We start from the raw sequence: 12712 nt of genomic DNA on the forward strand, positions 1-12712 counted from the left end.
CTTTGTCCGAGGAAAATATTAACGATCCGGAAATAATAATGAAAGGGGAGTAATCCGATCCGGAATGTCCCGCGTTAGAAAGGCGACAATAAGACGAATCAAGTGCCAAACCTCCTCCGCCGGTCCGCAAACAAACCGATGTTCATCATTGTCTGGGACTCCACACGTGGAACAGAGAGGTGATTGGGCGAGGTGGATACGATGAAGGCGAGATTGATTGATTTGCTTACCATTGACAGTTAGGTACCAGACAGATTGAACATTCGTGTCAAGGTAACGGGCGAAAACCGCGCGCCATACATGACGCCAATCTACCTGGGGGAACTTTTGTTCAATCGGGTTAGGTGGACGACCTAATTGGAGGACATTGTATACTGCCTTTGTCTTGAGTAAAAGCTGTCTTGGTAAGGTGAGGCGTAGATAACTGAGTTCAAGAAAGAAGTATCGTATATAATGTAACTGGACCGGAACGTCCGAGATCATCACTGGGGCCGACAGTGAGACCGGCGTATATGCCGTCAGGAGGAGACCAGTGAGGCTCGTTGGGCATCGTGTCCATACCGTCATCTGGGAGCTGACAAATAGGGCGCGAGCTCTATCCGGCACGTGAAACAGACCTATCCCACCTCGTTCACGGGGAAGAGTAAGGATTGCATAGTTAACTTTGAACAACAGCCCAGAGCTGACAAAAGATGCCATCGCTGCCAACATGCGACGTGCCACAGTAAGCGGGAAAGGTAGAACTTGTGCTACATGGGGAACTCGGGATGCGATATATATATTGACATATTGAGCTCGTTGGAGAATATCTAGGGATCGAAGGCGATGGTCCATAAGACCTGCTCTGATAATTAAAAGGAGGCGTCTGCAGTTGATGGCGGCTGAACGCCGGAGATCAGATGAAAAGTCTATTCCTAAACAGCGAATGGTATCAACGGTGGTGAGAGGTGTAATACACTCCACAGGGAGTCCCGTGCCAATGAACATAACTTGTGACTTACGTACGTTTAAAGAGCTACCCGACGGCTCACCATAAGTCGCTACCCACGTCAAAACAGCTCGAACCTCGTCGGCATTACGTAAACAGATGACTACATTGTCAGCATAGGCCGTGCAACAGAATCGGTATCGATCTATGGACAACCCTACCAAACGTTGTCTGAGCCCACATAGCAAGGATTCCAAGGAAAAGGCGTACAAAATCGCTGATAGAGGGCAACCTTGACGTACGGATCGACCTATTTTTACCGGAGGAGTGAGTCTGCCATTGTACATAATCCTGGAAGAGGCACCCCGCAGAAGGCGCATCACTACCGTGATAACGGCAACTGGGAAACCCATATGGTGGAGAACGGCCGTAAGGAACTTATGGTCAACCTTATCAAAAGCTTGACTAAAGTCCAAAGACGCAAGTGCCCCAGAGAGGCGTTGTGCCTGGGTAACGGCGATCATATCCCTGTAGTGTAGCGGCATAAAGCCGTACGGATATTATTATCCCCTCCCAAAGATGCTTGGTCTGGCGACACAACATATCGGGCAACGGTTTTAAGTTGTGCCGCCAAAAGGCGAGTGAAGATTTTCATATCACTGTTAAGGAGGGTGAGGGGCCGATAATCACTGATATTGTTGCCACCATGCGGTTTATGTACAGGAATAATAATTCCTTCCATGAAAGAGTCCGGCACAGGTACTTCCGGAGACATCAGTTCCCGACATATGGAGGTGAAGGTGGACTCTAACAAATCACGGAAGGTGCGATAAAATTCGAGGGGAAGACCGTCGGGTCCTGGGGAGCGATTGATGGTTCCTGCTCGGATCGCATCGCGGACTTCATCATCAGTCACCTCTGACACCAAGTCAATCGCCGCATCTCCTGGGAGACCACCGAAGTTGAGCTGTGAGACTTCCTTGATCAACTCTGGGGAATGTGGAATTGCGGCATAGAGCTGCTGGTAATGGGCGTGAAGCACATTCCCTATTGCAGATTGGGTTATGTAGCGACGCCCATCTTGGCGACGATGTTGGCGTTCTTGGATGATATGGTACATAGATGGATGTTCATGAGGCATGCGATCAGCAGTACGAGATCGTACTATCGCTCCTTCCAAATGCCTTCGCATGAGATTGGAGATTTGGGCCTTAGCATGGTTTATCCTTGTATGGCGCTCAGGGGAGGCTGGCATCGTGGAGCATTCTCGTAGGATCCTGTAGTAAAAGTCCATAGTGCTCTTCCTCCAGGCGACAACATCTTTGCCATATCGGATCAAAGTTTTTCGAAGAGCAGGTTTTGCACACTGGATCCACCAGGATATGGTAGACGGATACGTGGGACGGCGTCTATTACATGTGATCCAAGTGTCTTCTATTAGAAGTCGACAGTCAGGTGAATTAAGAAGTGCCGTGTTCAGTTTCCATAAACCACGTCCGTGCCATACTGCCTGTCTTGTGAGAACAACGTCACAGAAGTAAGCCTCATGATCTGAGAAAGCAACAGGCCAGATTTCAGCCTGTCGTGTGTGTTGAATTAGGGATCGCGAGATGTAGATGCGATCCAGTCGGCTAGAGGAGTGCGCAGTGTAGTACGTAAAGCCCAAACGATCACCGTGAACATGTCTCCACGTGTCGACAAATTGTAGCCGCGTCACGACTGTTTCCAGAGCTGCGCATGGTGAGTGACGCGGCAATTGATCCTGAGGTCGCTGGGTGCAGTTGAAGTCTCCACCCATGACCCAGTCATCGTGTGGTCCCATAAAAAGGGGTGTAACTTCATCTGCGAAGAAGGCATTGCGTTCACGACGGTAGCTGGAGCCCGACGGCGCATAAATGTTGACGATGCGTACACCAAAGAGAGTAAGGGCCATACCTCTGCCGTTGGGGAGGTATAGGACATCTTCGGCAGGAAGACCTTCTCGTAAGATGATGGCAATACCATTACCGGTGTCCGAAGCGGGAGAAAGATGCGCCGTGAAGCCATGTGGTGGCGAAAAATCGGCGACATGCACTTCCTGAAAAAGCGCAATATCAATGTCCGCATCATAAATCATATCGCGGAGCAGCGCTAGTTTGTGGGGCGCACGAATGGTCGCGAGGTTAATCGTTGCGACACGATAATGCTGGTGTTGGAGTCCCACAGGCACAGGTGGGGCTGCTTCTTCAGGGGCGAGAGGTCGTCGATCATGCCGGTCCGCTGAAGAGGTTGCTATTGTGGAGAGTTTGCGGGCGGGGCGCAACCGATATGGGCGCCCCATCGTCAGCACCGTCCACCCCAGTCCCTTCGATCTCCACGTCGTCTGCCCAGGAGACTGATACTGCGGTAGGGTACCGACTGTGTACATCATCCATGTGGAGAGGAGACGTATTTTTCGGCTCAGCATATAGACTTTCTTCAACGTCGACTTGTGGGGGCGACGGCGCCAGTAAGGAGGGGTGGTCGTTGCCCGTGGTCGCCTGTGGCGGGTCGTTCGCATCAGACTTTTGGACATCATAGAGCGGTTTATCGTCCATCTTCGGTTCTGCATCTCTGGCATCCATCCGTAGAATGGATTCATCAGGGGGTGTACGGCTACGTTTCTTTCTCTTTCGTGTCGACCCTTGTTTTCGAACAGGTCGTTCCGAGTCTGATTGCGGGTGGCGTTCGTCTGACTCCGGACCAGTCTGAAGGAAAGCAGAAGTAGGTACCACTCCCGGATCAACGTCCATCTCAGCAGCATTTTAAGTCACAGTGCTGCGATGATGTGGAAGGTCAGGATCTGGCGTCTGTGGCACCTTAGAAGGAATCTCAGTAGCGGTTGCATCTGCCTGATCAGACGACGTCAACAGAGCAGGAAGACCCTGTGTAGAGGTGCTACCTTCCTGGGCAGCCTTGGCATATGTGACAGGGATCTGAGTGATCACCGCTGGGGACGCTTCCTCGCCGACCGGCGTTTGGATCAGGCGGCGTCGCATGCAGGCGGATCTGACGTGGCCTTCTTGTCCACAACCCGCACATGTTCGGGGTTGGCCGTCGTACATGACAATGGCTCGCACACCGCCAATTGTCAGGTATGATGGTATATGTTTTTTCAGTTCAATTTTTACTTGACGCACACCATTAAGGACATGGTAGGTCGTGAAGGTTTGCCATTTTTCCTCTACGTAACCGATGACGTTCCCGTATGGTTGTAACGCAGAGACAACTACGTCCTTCGGCACTTCAAATGGTAGTTCAAACACCCTAATCGTGCGTTGACCGTACTCTGCGAGTTCAAGTGTTACTGCTCCGACGTGACCATCAGAGTATTTGAACTCAAGTCCATTGGTATGGCGGCGAATAAAATCTTCACACACCTCGGTGTTTGTCATTTTAATATGAACGACACTACTCGTGATCGAAAAATGGATTCCGATAACGTGGTTAGGATCTAAACGAACTTCTTCACGTAGGAACGTTTCAACTTCATGTGCACGAGGTCGCGCATGTTCAGCTGGGAAGGAAACTTTAAGGGTCGCACGGCGGTAAGCGCTCGACATGTTGCTCGCGGTGGACGGACACAAGCCTTAAAGCTACGACGCGGAAGTAAACAAACCTGCAGCGGAGCACGGGGCCGGCGCGCGGGGCCGTCCGCACGCTGCCACGGCTGAGAGCCGACTGTCCACGGGTACAGTTCCCTGCATGTAGTTCAGGGTAATATATTCGTGCCAGGAGAGAATTCCCCATGTACCTGTAGGTGGCGTTTTGCGACGATATTTCAGGTTGAGACCATACGGGTTTCACTTGATAGAACCCTTAATGACTGTGATTAACAATGTGCAGAATTTTGTTAATTCATTCTGGACTTACATATGACATGTAACGCGTGTGTGTTTTCGCTTTTAATGTTTCATATATGTTGGTACAGTAATTAAAGATGCATAAGGTTTGCATTTTATCTATTGTACATATACACTTCAGATTTACACAAGTTATAATTTTAAAGTGTCCCTAAGCGTTTCTGTTTTATGTGAAGGCTAACATCCGGAGCTACTGTAGGTATTTTGATGCTGATTTCACTAACATACAAATGTGCGACGAAGGTTTGTGTATACAGGGTGGAACAAAAAGGTATGGACAAACTTTTGTCTAACATTCTTCCCATGTAAGGAAAGAAAATGCTGTAGGGACAAGGCACCGGAAACGCTTTATTTCCATATTAGAGCTCTGTTTCTACAACTCTACGACATATTAATCACAAGAAACATGCAGGAAAAGAAACCACATCAGCACATTGTGAAACACTTTTCTAAATGAAGTGTTCAAAACGCCCTCTGCTGACAACGAACAATGCATCAACCGACCGTCACGTTTAATCCCCGATTCGCTGATGTACCTCTGGTGAATTGCGTATTATTTCACAGCCTTCCATAGCACGGGCACGAAGACTCTATACACCTCGTACCGGGATTCAGTAAGTAGAGCTCTCGACACAATAGTTTAGTATTTATAGCCCCAGAGAGAGTGGGGGCCAAGGAACTGGTTCACTTCTACCTGTCGATCTGTCACAGAATCTGTTATTTAGAAGGCTCAGAACATTGGCACAGAAATGAGGAAGAGCTGCATCGAGTACGTCGTTTATGAAGCCCATGCTGTCTCACAGTGGTGAAGGGACATCTAGCAGAACTGGCAGACTGTTATCTCAGAAAGCATGGTGAGTTTCTCTGTTGAGCTCGTGTGGAAGAACGTGAGGCCCCAGGAACGAGTTACGAATAGTTTTTGCACAGACGTTAACTGAAAATCTTCGTTGATAACGTGATTGCACAATTTCATGCGGATTCTTGACAGCCCGTGCACGCTGTTTGTGAAAATTTACAATTTACGTTGAAACGAAGCCTCATGTGTTAACAGCATGTTTGCACGTAAGTCAGGTCTGAACATATTCGGAAGACGCATATCCATGCTGATAGTGCACGCTGTACAAACTGCGGATAGAGCAGGTAAACTTGTTAGCAGTCTCTAGACAGTCATCTGGTCAACATTACTTGTTGAAGCTAATAGTCTTTGACAGAAGGGCTGTCGTCAGTTGCACGAAGAAGTTCCTGGGATGTCTTCGCCCTTCAAGACCTCCCCTACTCGCGAGTGGTATGCTTGAACGTCGCCCACTCCCTGGACAACGATCAGTTGCTTCAAAATTTCTCCTGTCGGGGCACCATCTTCCTGGAAACCTCTCCCGAAACAAATTTTAAGCACCACGGCTATTACCGTCTGCTAGTTCGTACAGCGAATGGAAATCTACCGACTCCACATTTGAGTACACTTCTATTTCACTATCCCGGAAACAAAACCCTTGATGAATTCTAAGCGGTTAATGCTACGTGCTTGCACAGTCCGTGGTGAACACTCAGCAGCTGATGCTATGTGCCTGATGCCAGTAGAGCAGTGAGGTTAGCCGCACTTCAAGACAAGCAGTGTATTGAGGTGCCTGTCAACATTACCTTCCTTGCACTGCAGCAACAAACGCTGACGGCGAACTCTGTACTTTTTCTGAATAAAAATAAATAATAAGGTGAAAATCTCGAACTATGACTGTGCTGCAATGAAAAAGTTTGCTACTTAAAGAGGCTAAAATTTTGAAAATTTCAATTATCGGGTTTTTCATCGATCACAATCTTCGAAATTTCCTCCTTCCAATGATTATTTAAACAAGAAACTGTGTGGGTGTGACCATGTAATTTGACAGTTCTCAGACTGAAATTTGATTTTTTGAATCCTTCTTTCGAGGGCAGTTATTTAGGAAATAGAAATTCAAAGACTTTCAGAGTAGTTGAGGACGAGAAATCATATGGAGAAAATGTAACCACCGCTCATATGTAGTTGATGAGATGAATAGAACACATTTTTCTTGTAGCAAACTATTTCCAGTTTACTTAAGAACTACATATATTAGTTACAGCTGCTTAACAGTTAATACAAGCCGGCCGGAGTGGCCGAGCGGTTCTAGGCGCTACAGTTGTAACGCCGGAAATGCATATCTTTCTATTTCCAGCTATTGTATTATAGATTTTTCCTTATTTTGATACCTGAAGATATGACATTTCTGTGTCTTTATATATTGTAATTGTTTTACTGTTTATATATATATATATATATATATATATATATATATATATATATATATATATATATATATATATCGATGTATAATTGGTTTGTTTTGTGAATACTATTTGTATTTTTACGCTGGGTCTTGCCTAGGGAAAACTATGCTATCGAACGAATACATCGATAGGTTGTGTGGAGAACCAAAGTGTTTAGGATCATTGGTAGTGTTGACTCTGCCGCGTGGAGTGCGGGAAGAGCAGGGAGAGCCTGGCTGGAGTAGGGCGGTGGAGAGGTGTGTTGTGTGACGCTCCCGCGAGTTGCGCGCTTTCGGGGCTTGGCAGCATGTAATTGCGCTCGACTTGCTATGATAGTTTCTGGCACGGTGTCGCGGACGGGAAGCATTAGCTGGTGCACATGAAGAGCCCGTTTCGCCTGGTGACTGTGTCGAGAAGAAGGCGCGCCAACATCCAGCTTCTTCAAAAGCGACGGCCGACAATGAGTGACTGTCGCCATCTCCTCGACCGACGACTTCAACCTTTAATCAACCAAGAAGGAAGACTGGAAGCATGTAAGATTTTAGAACTGTAGGGTAGGCCTCAGCTTTTCAAACTACTCCATTAGCAAATTACAGCATCTTAGCATGAACCTTTGTTGCTCATTGTCCCAATTGCATTACCAAGCAGGGTCCCTTCCTTTTCCGGAATGAATCCTAGTGTCGTTGAAATTCAAACGCCAGCATTAAAGTAATATCATTCCATTTCGCTGCTTTAATTTCAAAGTTCAGTTAAAGTATTCATAGCGGGCTACAATATTTAGATTACACAACCACAAATTACGAGTGCGAGTTTTGTTACCATATTTTAGTTTACCTGTGACTGCAGCTCAGCTTGGTGCATACTAAATTTTACTATTGTTAGTTGTTCAGAATCATTTAATTCAACTGCAAAGTTAAATCTCTTACTTCTAAATTGCGTAGATTCAAGTAGCTTTTGAAATGATTGTTGAGGTAGCCCAAGACTAACCTTATTTTATTGAAGTTCGTAGTGCTTCAGAAACAAAGTTCACTACTAATTTCAGTCACTAAATTAACTTTCAATTTTCCGGTTTTATTAATTCTTTTCCTAAATTAAGTCAGAGTGTAGCGAAATTTATTACTTCTGACAAACATTCAGTTTGCACACAACACATGTCAACCTTCCGTTGCCACGCTTTTAGTGCTAAATATATGTGCATTAGTCTTTCATTTTCAATTATTATAGTAGTTGTCCATAGGACTGGCGACCGTAATTTTACCCAAATCTCAAATATCTAATGAACGCCAGTTAATTGTTAACGTAACGACTGCAAATTTACTCTCTTTATTAACTTTACCGCTTTTAAAAATTAATTTCCACCAATTTCATTTGCATTTTTCCTTTCAATTAGATGTAACCCTTTCCTTCCTCTTTACCGACAAATTAACTTCGGTGACGATTGCTTTTCCCAAATTTCTATTAGGTGCACACCGTTTAATTTTTCATTGTCATTAAGGTCAATAAGTGAGGGGGAGGTTACACAGTGTGGAACCGCGCGACCGCTACGGTCGCAGGTTTGAATCCTGCCTCGGGCATGGATGTGTGTGATTTCCTTAGATTAGTTAGGTTTAAGTAGTTCTTAGTTCTAGGGGACTGATGACCTCAGAAGTTAAGTCCCATAGTGCTGAGAGCCATTTTTTGAACTTAATACAAACTTTAGACGCCAAGAAATGTGAGAAATTGCTCATTCGTAGTATAAGCCACATCCTCTGGTAAGATTACACAACATGTAGTCATAGGGTGCAAACTAACATAATTCATAAGAAGATGTCCTTCATAACGTGTGCATTCATCATGCCATCATTTGGAACAATTATCACATTTAATCCAGTCTTCCGTGAGAGGCTCCATGTGGACTTCGCCACACCCTGAGCAATCCAAAACACATTAGATCCCTCCTTGAACTTTGAACTGGTTGTTCCTGAAGATGACGGCGCGGTTAAGTCCAGATTAGCGCTGCAGACGCTGCGTTGCTCCTTGTTGGTGTTTTGTCTGTTCTTGGTTATGTATGGTTTAGCTTATTGTTCTAACAATTCATATTTGTACGGAGACCCAGACAACATTTAGGACTTTTGCTATTTTCTTCTTTGTTGTGGGTCGATCACGGGAAGTGGATAAATGCTGTATAGGCATACACCTGTTCGTACATCAGCACTCTGAACTTCATTTGCGTCCCGTTCTTGGTTTTATCCTGGTGATTACACAGGCAAATCTTCTGTCATTGAGGAACTGTTGTTGAATTGCTTTGCCTTCTTCACTTATTTGAAATTCAGCTCTCAGTGATTTCTGATGGAGCCAAGACTTCTGCTGTGAAGATGTCGTGATTGAACTGCAGTATTCCCCCCCCCCCCCCCAAAAAAAAAAATTAATAAAATAAAACTACTGCCTGATGAGTCTTCCTGGATTAGTAACCGTTGCAAACAAGGTGGGTTGTAGGCGAGGGGGGGGGGGGGGCGGGGAAGAGTACGGTCGCAGTCTTTCCCACTATCCTACAGAGCACTGTCAACAGGTGTGCCACACAAATATCACAAATGGCAGTCACTGTTCCTTTCCGATGTGTGTGTTCGCCGTGGTCAGGATTGAAGATTCGCATCACGCAATCGTCTCCTAACAGTCAGATACGATAACTAACATTCTGCAGCCTATACCAACTCCGAATTTAGTTTTGAAGCATTCAGTTCCAACGACTCAAAGACATAGATATCGATCGTACTCTCAAACGTGGATGGCTTGTACTTTGTAAGTTCTGATCACAACCTGCCAGTTGTAACCGATCCCGGTCCACGTGACGATTGTTCGATGCACACGCCGAGCCAATTCCCTAGTCGAGAAGCCTGCCACGCGCAATGTTATAATGTGGACCTTAATAATGGTTGCGATTGTCCTTCGTGAGATGATGTATATTCACACTCCATTTCCAATGTCTTCTGTAATGCGTCCTTAATTTGGCATTACTTTCAACTGAATTGCTGCATATCTTTTCAACCCATAGTTGGCGCTCGTGGTGTTGTGTATATGTTTATAAACAACGTTAGAAGTGGTCTTCCGATCGGCACAGCAAATGTGACTTTAGCAACACACCTGCAATATAGATTGGGAAAATGCAAAACTTTTCTTGATATGTGTCTTTTATGCCTTACCATTTGCGTGCAGTGTCTTCCATGTAAATACACCATTCCACTGTTTTCGCTTGTTGAAGATAATTTTGACTGTATTTAAATTGAAGACGAAGAATAAAAAGGCTTTTATAAGCTGCCATAAAAGGTTCTGACGAAGCTCAATGTACGCATTCTCCACTAAATCTTCCTCCGGAGTAGTCTTTTCACAGCTATATACAACCGCCTGTAGAACGGAGGGTAACGTAAACTTGCATTCTCAGTGCATTTCAGTAGATGGTGCTGTGTTTCCAATTGTGAATGCGATAGTGCGACTTGAATCGTGCCTCCAAGGACGAGTTCCAGTTTAGACGGTACGCGCTTCGTCACTTAACGGCAACAGGGGTTGGCAGCCCTGGAAGAGGCCCTCGGAATTGGCGGCAACCACAGCGACGGCACTGCAACATTCAACGGCTGTCGTGAGACGCAACGGACTTGCGGAATTGGTTGTCGCTTAATCATCGTAGACTGATGTAGTAGTGGATGCTTATCAATGCACTCTGACACGCAAATCCACGGATTTAGCAGGAAGTTGGTCAGTCAGTTTCTGGCCCGGTAAAGCGTTTGGACGTAGTATGCCTCACATGTTATCCATTTTAATTCCAGAGCTGGATAGTATCGGAACACGATTCTCCAACATCATGTCCAACCGTACAATTTCGGAGACGGAATCATCTGTTGTGATGATGACAAACGTGCACAAAGTATCCATCTCGTGATGCTCTTTCTTGAGGAGACAGCCGTCAAGCGCATGGAACGAGCTCAGATATCTGCTGACGTGAATGCGATTTAGCATGCCTAGGGCCATTTGAAACAAAGTACGCGGGCGTAGGACACATCGTCAGACACTTCTGAGATAGCAGGAGGGCCGCCGTCACCCAGGTATGAGCAGCAACATCTGGACCACCGTTAAGACAGAGTAACGAGGAAGATCCCAGCACATCACGATGCGCGCTCCAGTGCAACACACTGTTTAATGGTACTCAGCTTCATAATTTTGTTTCACAGATGTACATTTTCGAACATACTACCTTCGCTTTTCTTATTTCACAATCAGTTTTTTAAATATGTTTCGTAAGCCTTTTACTTCATTTCCTATTCCCTTTGTATCTAATCCCAAAAACACTCACCGATATGCGGCAGCTGCACATCAAAATAAATCTGTGTCTTCATCTACGTACGTACTCCGCAAGCCGCCGTATGGTGCATAGCCGAGGTACCACTTCTTTTAATTTCCTGTCCTGTTCCACTAGCAAATAATGGGGGACAAAAGCAATCTATATGCTTCCGTACGCGCCCTGAGTTGCCCTGTCTTGAGCGAAATGCACGTATGCAGTGAAATCGTTGCGCAGTCGGCGTCAGACCCCTGTTGTATAGCTTTTCTCAACATCGTTTGGAGAAAAGAACACCGTCTTCTATCCAGGGATTCCTATTTCAATTCACGAAGCATCTGTGGAAAACTTCAATTCTGATCGAATTTAACATATGTATCGGTCTACACCTCAATTGTTTCGATGTCTTCCTTCAATACAGTCTGGTGGGGATCCAAATCATTCGAGTAGCACTCTAGTACCGGTTGTCCTAGAGTTCTATAGGCGGCCTCCTTTACAGTTGAGCTACACTTACTTAAATCTGTCCCAATAAACCGAACTCAACCATTCGCCTTTTCTACTATCGTCTTTATGTGTTCGTTCCCTTTCATATCGCTTTGCAACTTCCATAATCGATCTGACACGAGACGACCGAAACACACTCGTTACCACAGACAGTTTTACCTTCGTCCAGTTCAAACGTAAAAGTCTTTAAAGACTATAGAGTCTTATAGCAACCATTACCCAAATTCCCTACATAGGGTTTTACCTGTTTCCAGCCGAGCGGTGGGAAATACCACGGTGCTGCAGTCCGAACAATTCCAACAATGACGACATTAATCGGCCATTTCCGGGAATGCGAATTAGCTACAGGCAAGAAGAGATAACTGAAAGACCGGTGACTTTGACGGACGCTAAACTGCCTATGCGAGGGATGCGACGCTGCGTTAGCCTTCAAACGTTTGAAGAGATTGTCTGTTTCGGCTCGGGTTTCGTATGTTAATGCATGGAAATCGAGGCAGAAGTAGAAATTTCGAGTATATTATGTTAATTGTATGTAAGAACTGAAGGAACCGGATAAAGAAACGCAACTATCTTGTTGTAATCCCACGTGATTTTGGTGATTACTCAATTATCATGGAACTTCAGAACTGGACAGTTGTTCTTCACTGTTGAGGCGTGGTTTCATGTTAGCGGATACATGAATAGTTAAATTTAGTTATAGTTGCTGCAGAACGTTGATAATTGCCACACATACAATGAAATAGTTCATTCCGTAAGCGAACTATTTAGTGATCGAATCATCTCAGAAGGATTGTTGGCTCCGCGTTCTACCGA

Source organism: Schistocerca gregaria, chromosome 7 (assembly GCF_023897955.1).
Source record: "Schistocerca gregaria isolate iqSchGreg1 chromosome 7, iqSchGreg1.2, whole genome shotgun sequence".
Classification (NCBI taxonomy): Eukaryota; Metazoa; Arthropoda; class Insecta; order Orthoptera; family Acrididae; genus Schistocerca; species Schistocerca gregaria.